The sequence below is a fragment of the Heterocephalus glaber genome, unplaced genomic scaffold (assembly GCF_053883595.1).
Source record: "Heterocephalus glaber isolate CG9 unplaced genomic scaffold, H.glaber_assembly_v1.0 deba00001600, whole genome shotgun sequence".
Lineage (NCBI taxonomy): Eukaryota > Metazoa > Chordata > Mammalia > Rodentia > Bathyergidae > Heterocephalus > Heterocephalus glaber.
In genome coordinates this window covers 9539560-9545592 of record NW_028258372.1, presented here as the reverse complement: position 1 = coordinate 9545592, position 6033 = coordinate 9539560, and the positions used below count along the sequence as shown (strand labels likewise).

General features: G+C 41.3%; 1 non-coding gene across 1 annotated transcript; it reads left to right on the top strand.

The window, feature by feature from the left end:
* The first annotated feature begins 2457 nt into the window (after positions 1–2457).
* Trnaa-ggc (transfer RNA alanine (anticodon GGC)) lies at positions 2458–2529 on the top strand. The gene has a single exon. It is a non-coding gene; the product is annotated as a tRNA-Ala (tRNA).
* Positions 2530–6033: the final 3504 nt, after the last annotated feature.

The window sequence follows — 6033 nt, the reverse complement described above, 5'->3', positions numbered from 1 at the left end:
TAGTTCTTCTAAGCCAGGGGTCCCCAAGCTCTGGTGCTTCTGTAAATAAAGTGTCTTCATCCCCACAGCGCTGCCATTCATTTGCATACTGTCTGTGGCTGCGATTGCACTACAATGGCAGAGCTGAGCAGTTCAGACAGAAAAGACGTGGCCACAAAGCCTAATTTACTATCTCACCCTTTGAGGGAAAACTCTTCTGATCCCTAATCTTAGCAGTAGAGGAAAGTACAGGGCAAGTGAGGGAAAGAGGGAAAGGGGGGGGGGCAGAGAGAGAGAGAGAGAGAGACAGAGAGACAGAGAGAGAGAGAGAGAGAGAGAGAGAGAGAGAGAGAGAGAGAGAGCGAGAGAGAGAGCGCCATTCTAAGTCCTTAGATCTTCCACAGCTGCTCTAGAGCTGAAGCAACTGTTCTAGGAAACAGACTGACTCAGCATTGCATCACTGACACAGGTGCGATAGACCTTTAGCTGTTAAAATCCTGCTCTGTTACTCCAGAGGGTGATGACAGAATGTCACCAAGGACTTGCAAAGCTTTAGAAATTACAGATTCATCAAGGCCCATTTCACCTAAATTTGCTGGAGATACAGAACCCATTTGCTGAAGATATCTACCTACACCTTTTCCTGTAAGTCTTCTCAGATCTGTAGGCCACTAGAAGAAGGTCCACTAGTTCTGATTTTTCCATCATCCTCCAAGTGTCCCTCGATTGAGAGATGGAGATTTGATTTGTGTGTGGGCTGGAGCTCCAGTGCAAGGCATTATTTTAAAAATAAAGAAAATTAAGGATGAATATGGAGAGCTTGGCTGAAAAGATCTAAATAACTTCTGTCACTCACACATTAGATTTGATTATCTAGAATGCAGGGAAAATAAACAATGTCAATATTTGCTAGGCTGTGAATGTTTGTATTCGTGCCACCCCCCTTCAAAAGTACAGACATGAGGGTAGAGACCTCATGAATGGGATTAGTGGCCCTATGAAGGAGACCCCAAAGAGCTCTCTTGATCTCTCTGCCACTTGAGAACATAGCAAGAGGGTGACATCTCTAAACCAGGAAATGAGTCCACATCAGACACTGAATTTCCCAGTGCCTTGATCTTGGACTTTCCATCCTCCAGAACCATGAGAAAGTAATGTCTGCTGTTATACACCACTCAGTGTGTCCTGCTATAGCAGCCCCAGTTGCGACTGAGACAATATCATAGATATTGCTACAATTATTTGAGAATGGCCACTTTTTAAAATGTGATCTTCCTCTCAAGATTTATAGACAGTGCTAAATATATAAAGACTTTTTTGAGCCCTCAAACTCCTGGGCTCAAGCAATCCTCCTCCCTCAGCCTCTCAAGTGCTGGGAATACAGGTGGGTGCCACTGCACTTGGTTTCTACTTTTTTAGTGTTTTGAAGAGTTTCTAGGGTTGGGGATTTAGCTCAGTAGTTCCAGCACCTGCCTTGAAAGCGCAAGGTCCTGAGTTTGATCCCTGGTACCAAAAACAACAACAAAAAAAGAGTTTCTATGGAAGATAAAATGAAGCAAAATATTCAGTGCTGTTCTTCATAGTCTACCCTCCTCAAATGTAGGGTCAATACATGAAATAAGTATTTGATTTGGAATTATTATTTTTCAATAGAGAACATAAAAAGTTAAAGAGCTGCTATATGCAGTGAAATTGTGTCATTGTTGTATTGCAGAGGGTGTTACAACTATTAGAAGCATTCAGGCTCCAATGCTTGAAGGTTTCAGGGTGAATGTTCAATGGTCCTCACCAAATGCAAGTGTAGAAAAGACTCTGGGAAGCCTCGGGGAATATTATAAAGTATTCGCAGCAATAACATGCTCCCTTTATATACTGAAGATAGCAGTGCCTGCTAGAAAATACAGGTGGAAACTTTGCCAGAAGTTTGGTTACCATGATGTTCACAAACAAAATCTCAACTGTAGCAGTCATTTCTGTACGAGGAATAATGTTTCCCAGGCTTTTACCAGTATGACATTTCCCTGACCTATCATGAACTGGAACTCCTTGTGTACAGAGCTTGTTAATATGACATGCATTAAGCACTTAATGGATTGTGTTTCAGTGATAATGATATAAAACCTCTGATTAAGTCCGTGAACAGAGGGTTAATTGAAAGAATGATGTTTTATCCTAACAATCACATCAATAATGAGCAAAGGTCAGTGGGATGATAGTGTGTGCAGTTCTGCTCAACAAAGCATCTAATTAAAGAATTTTATGTTTTCTCCTTTTCTTACTCAGGAAAATGATAGGAGTTCTTGGTTTGAACATTGAGGAACAGAAAGAAAAACCAGTATGACACCAGAGTATTGTCAAATTCTTATTCGTTTTTTGATCATTACTTGTCAGAAATTGGCAAGCTGCTGAAGTGGGTCATGAGGCTGCAAATACACAATTAAAATCCACTAAATAATCATTTTAAAAAAATCTTGGGCTGGGAATGTAGCTCAATGGTAGAGCACTTGCCTGGCATGCATGAGGCCCTAGGTTCAATCCCCAGTATCACCAAAAATATTCTTTTTAAAAAACCAACGCTTATTGAGTTATAATTAATATGCTATATAATTCACCCATGTAAGTATGTAATTCAGGGCTGGACTATAGCTCAGTGGTGCAATGTGTGCTTATCGTGCACAAGGTCCTGGGTTCAATCCCCACTATGTGACCAAAAAAATGCATACAATTCACTGGCTTTTCATATGTTCAGTGAGTTGCACAATCATCACCATCAATTTTAGAATATACCCATCACCCCAAAAAGATATTTGTAGACATTAGAAGTCACTCTCTATTTACCCCCGACCTATCGCTGTCTCCCCAACCACTAATCTATCTTCTGCCCTATGGATTTTTCTATTCTTCATATATTATATAAATGGAATCATACAATATGTGGGATCATCTTATTTTGGGGAAAATGTAGAGAAAGAGCAATGTTCTGCTTTTCTACTATGATTTCCTTCTCTTAACACTTGGAATCTTCCTGTATGTAAATAGCATTTTCCTAATTCCCATCATAGGTGATAGCAGAAGGAGGATGGTTTCTTTGCTTGTTCTCTATGGTGCTTCCCAGCTGGTGTCTTGCTAGACCAAGCTCTTGCTCCAGGTTGGGAGTGTAGCTAAGTTGGTAGAGCACTTGCTAGCATGTGTGAGGTTCTGGTTCAATCCCCAGCAGCAGCAAAGAAAAATGCCTTCTCTGCGCTGACACTGTGGAGCACCCAAACTCATCTTGTCAGAGAGCCTGTGTGGTCCCCAGTACCTCAAAACCCTGTTAAGGTAATGGGAAGCCAGATATGAAAGTCCACATGGGAGTCTGTGAGAAAGAGCTGAGAGTCAAACATCAGAGTATTTGCAGTCACGTGCCAGGCATCAGTCTTCTGTCAATGACAGAGCACACACCTGAGGAGGCCCATAAGATCATGCTGTTTAGTGAAGTGCAGCTGTCTTAATTTAAGTGTCCTCTGTGATATTCATATAATCATTAAGTCACCTAACCTTGCTTTTCTCAGAATATTTCCCCATCATGAGGCAATGCATGACCGTAGCTCAGACATCAAGTACAAGTATACAAAAGCAGGAGGGAGTCAAGGTGTGGCCCTTGGTGCTTAAAACTGGACAGAAATCAGATCAGAATAAGAGTAGGTAATAAACAAGTAATTCATGTATACAACTTTAGGGGAAGGCCTTTATTGTTCTTTATTTTATTTTTGTCTTTTTACAGTGTTGGAGATTGAACCCAGGGCCCTGCCTGAATCCCCCTATGGTGTCTAATATTCGTGTGTGTGTGTGTGTGTGTGTGTGATGAGGTCTCACTATGTTGCCCAGGCTGACTTTGCCCTGAAATCATGATCTTCACCATGCTTAGTTCCACCTTAATGTTCTTAATCAAGAACACAGGTGGCCTATTGGGAAAAACTGAAGGACCAATAATTCTCTGCTGTTGAGTTAAGTGTTCTTGGGGTATTGAATTTGTGTTCTTGGGGGATGGGTACACATTGTTGGTTGCCTTCAAACTAACCATTTCTGGCTCACCTCACTACAATACACCCATACCCCCTCCTTTACTTGGGGTAAGTATAGGTCTGAAAATCCAAAATATTATATATTCTGGTTCCTTTTTCTAGGTGAGGCTAAATGCGAGATCTAATCACAGCCTCTGTAGCCTGGTGCGAAACTACTGGGAGACTTATTGGAATAGATTTCCTCCATAATTAAAAAAAAGTCTGGGAAAAAATTTAACATTTGCTTTGGCAAGACATTGTCTTCACTTGATCCTTGGGGGTGTAACAACTATTCTGAAATTGTGAAGGAATAAGACAAGGCATAATAAAATGGGAATGTAAAATACATCCAAGTCCTTGATATCAATGTCACATTTCTGATTTAACCAAACCTAGAGTTCCTTCTTTAGAAAAAATTTTAAATGTGGTTCTGGGGGTCAAATTCAGGGCCTCATGCATGCTAGGCAAGCATTTAGTCACCGAGCTATAATCTTAGTACTTTCTATGCTTTTTAAACGTGAGCTTTAACTACTTTTAACTGGGTATTCTGACACTTTTTATAGGAGGTATTCTCAATTATATGCTAGAACTAGCATACTACTTTCACAGGAACCTTTGTTATGAAAGAACAAGTATGCAGCTGTATGTCCAGTGTAATGTTAACTCCTTGGATTTCTGGTCAGGAAAATCCTCCCGATGGGTCCATATTTGATAAATATCTGAAGATCTGAGGATGGTGTGGTGGAATAGGAGACACTAAGAACAGAGGGCAGTACTTGCAGTTTCACTTGGTGTGCAGCACTTCTCAGAAACTGTCAAATCTTAGAAATACCAAGATACAGTGCCCAAAAGGGGAAGGGTATCATGCAATGTATTGGTTCCTTTAAGTTGAGGAGTGGGTATAAGGAAAGAGGTGGAGTGTGTGTGTGTGTGTGTGTGTGTGTGTGTAGTGCTGGGCTTCACACATACTAGGTAGATGCTCTACCACTGAGCTACATACCCAGCCACACCTTGTGTTATACACCGGGCTTTTGTCAGTAGTGCTTGAGGTTGAGTTAAATCTGGGTGCAGTGACCAGGACCTCGTGTATACAACATTTTAATTTCCTATAATCCACTTCAGGAAAGATTTAAAGGCAGGCCTTGGCAGGAAATCAAAATCATTTTGATTAGTTTTTGGTTCAGCTAACACTAGAAGCAGGGCCCCAAACTCCCTGTGATCAATACCATTGTGACATTTCCCAGAAGTTGTTTTGTTGACTCTTGAACCAGAAATCTGTGTCCCTTTTGAAATTAAGGTGACAGAGTTGTGCTGCCTGGTGGTCTTGGCCTTCTGTAAAGTGACAGAGTCTTATACCAAGCAACCCTACTACACCCTTTTAATTCTATGTGGCTGCAATATAGAAAATCATAAATCAGAGCTGGGGATTTAGCTCAGTGGAGCCACCACTTGCCTTGGGAGTGCAAGGTTCCGAGTTTGATCCCCATTACCAAAAAAAGAAAATCATAAATCAAGATGTTTGTAGAGGTTAGGGTGTATCTAAGTGGTAGAGCACTTGCCTGATACGTGGGAGCCCCTAGGATCAATCTCTAATGGTAAAAAAGGAAGTATACATTGCCTTCAAGCAAGTACAAGAGTACATATGAAATCATGAAAACCAGGGACACGATGAGGACTTCAGAGAGGAAATAGGGTAGTTTATATTCATGGAAAGTTTCCCATTTTGGAATGGAAACTGGAAGATGATGGGTGGGCATAGAGAAAGATAAAACAGATGACTTGAAGATCCACTGTGGAAGCTTTGAATGGTGTGCTCTGGAAAATAGCCTAGAAATGATGGAGGATTTCTAATCTGGTGACATGTTAAATCCCCCCACAGGACTGTTCTCTAACTCACTTGCCGACAGAGACCAGGCACTTACTATAGATGATAAAGGAGCCAAATGGAGATAGTGAAGGAGCTGTGCCTACTTGATGGGGGAGAGAGAGAAGGGGGACTTTGCTACCCAGC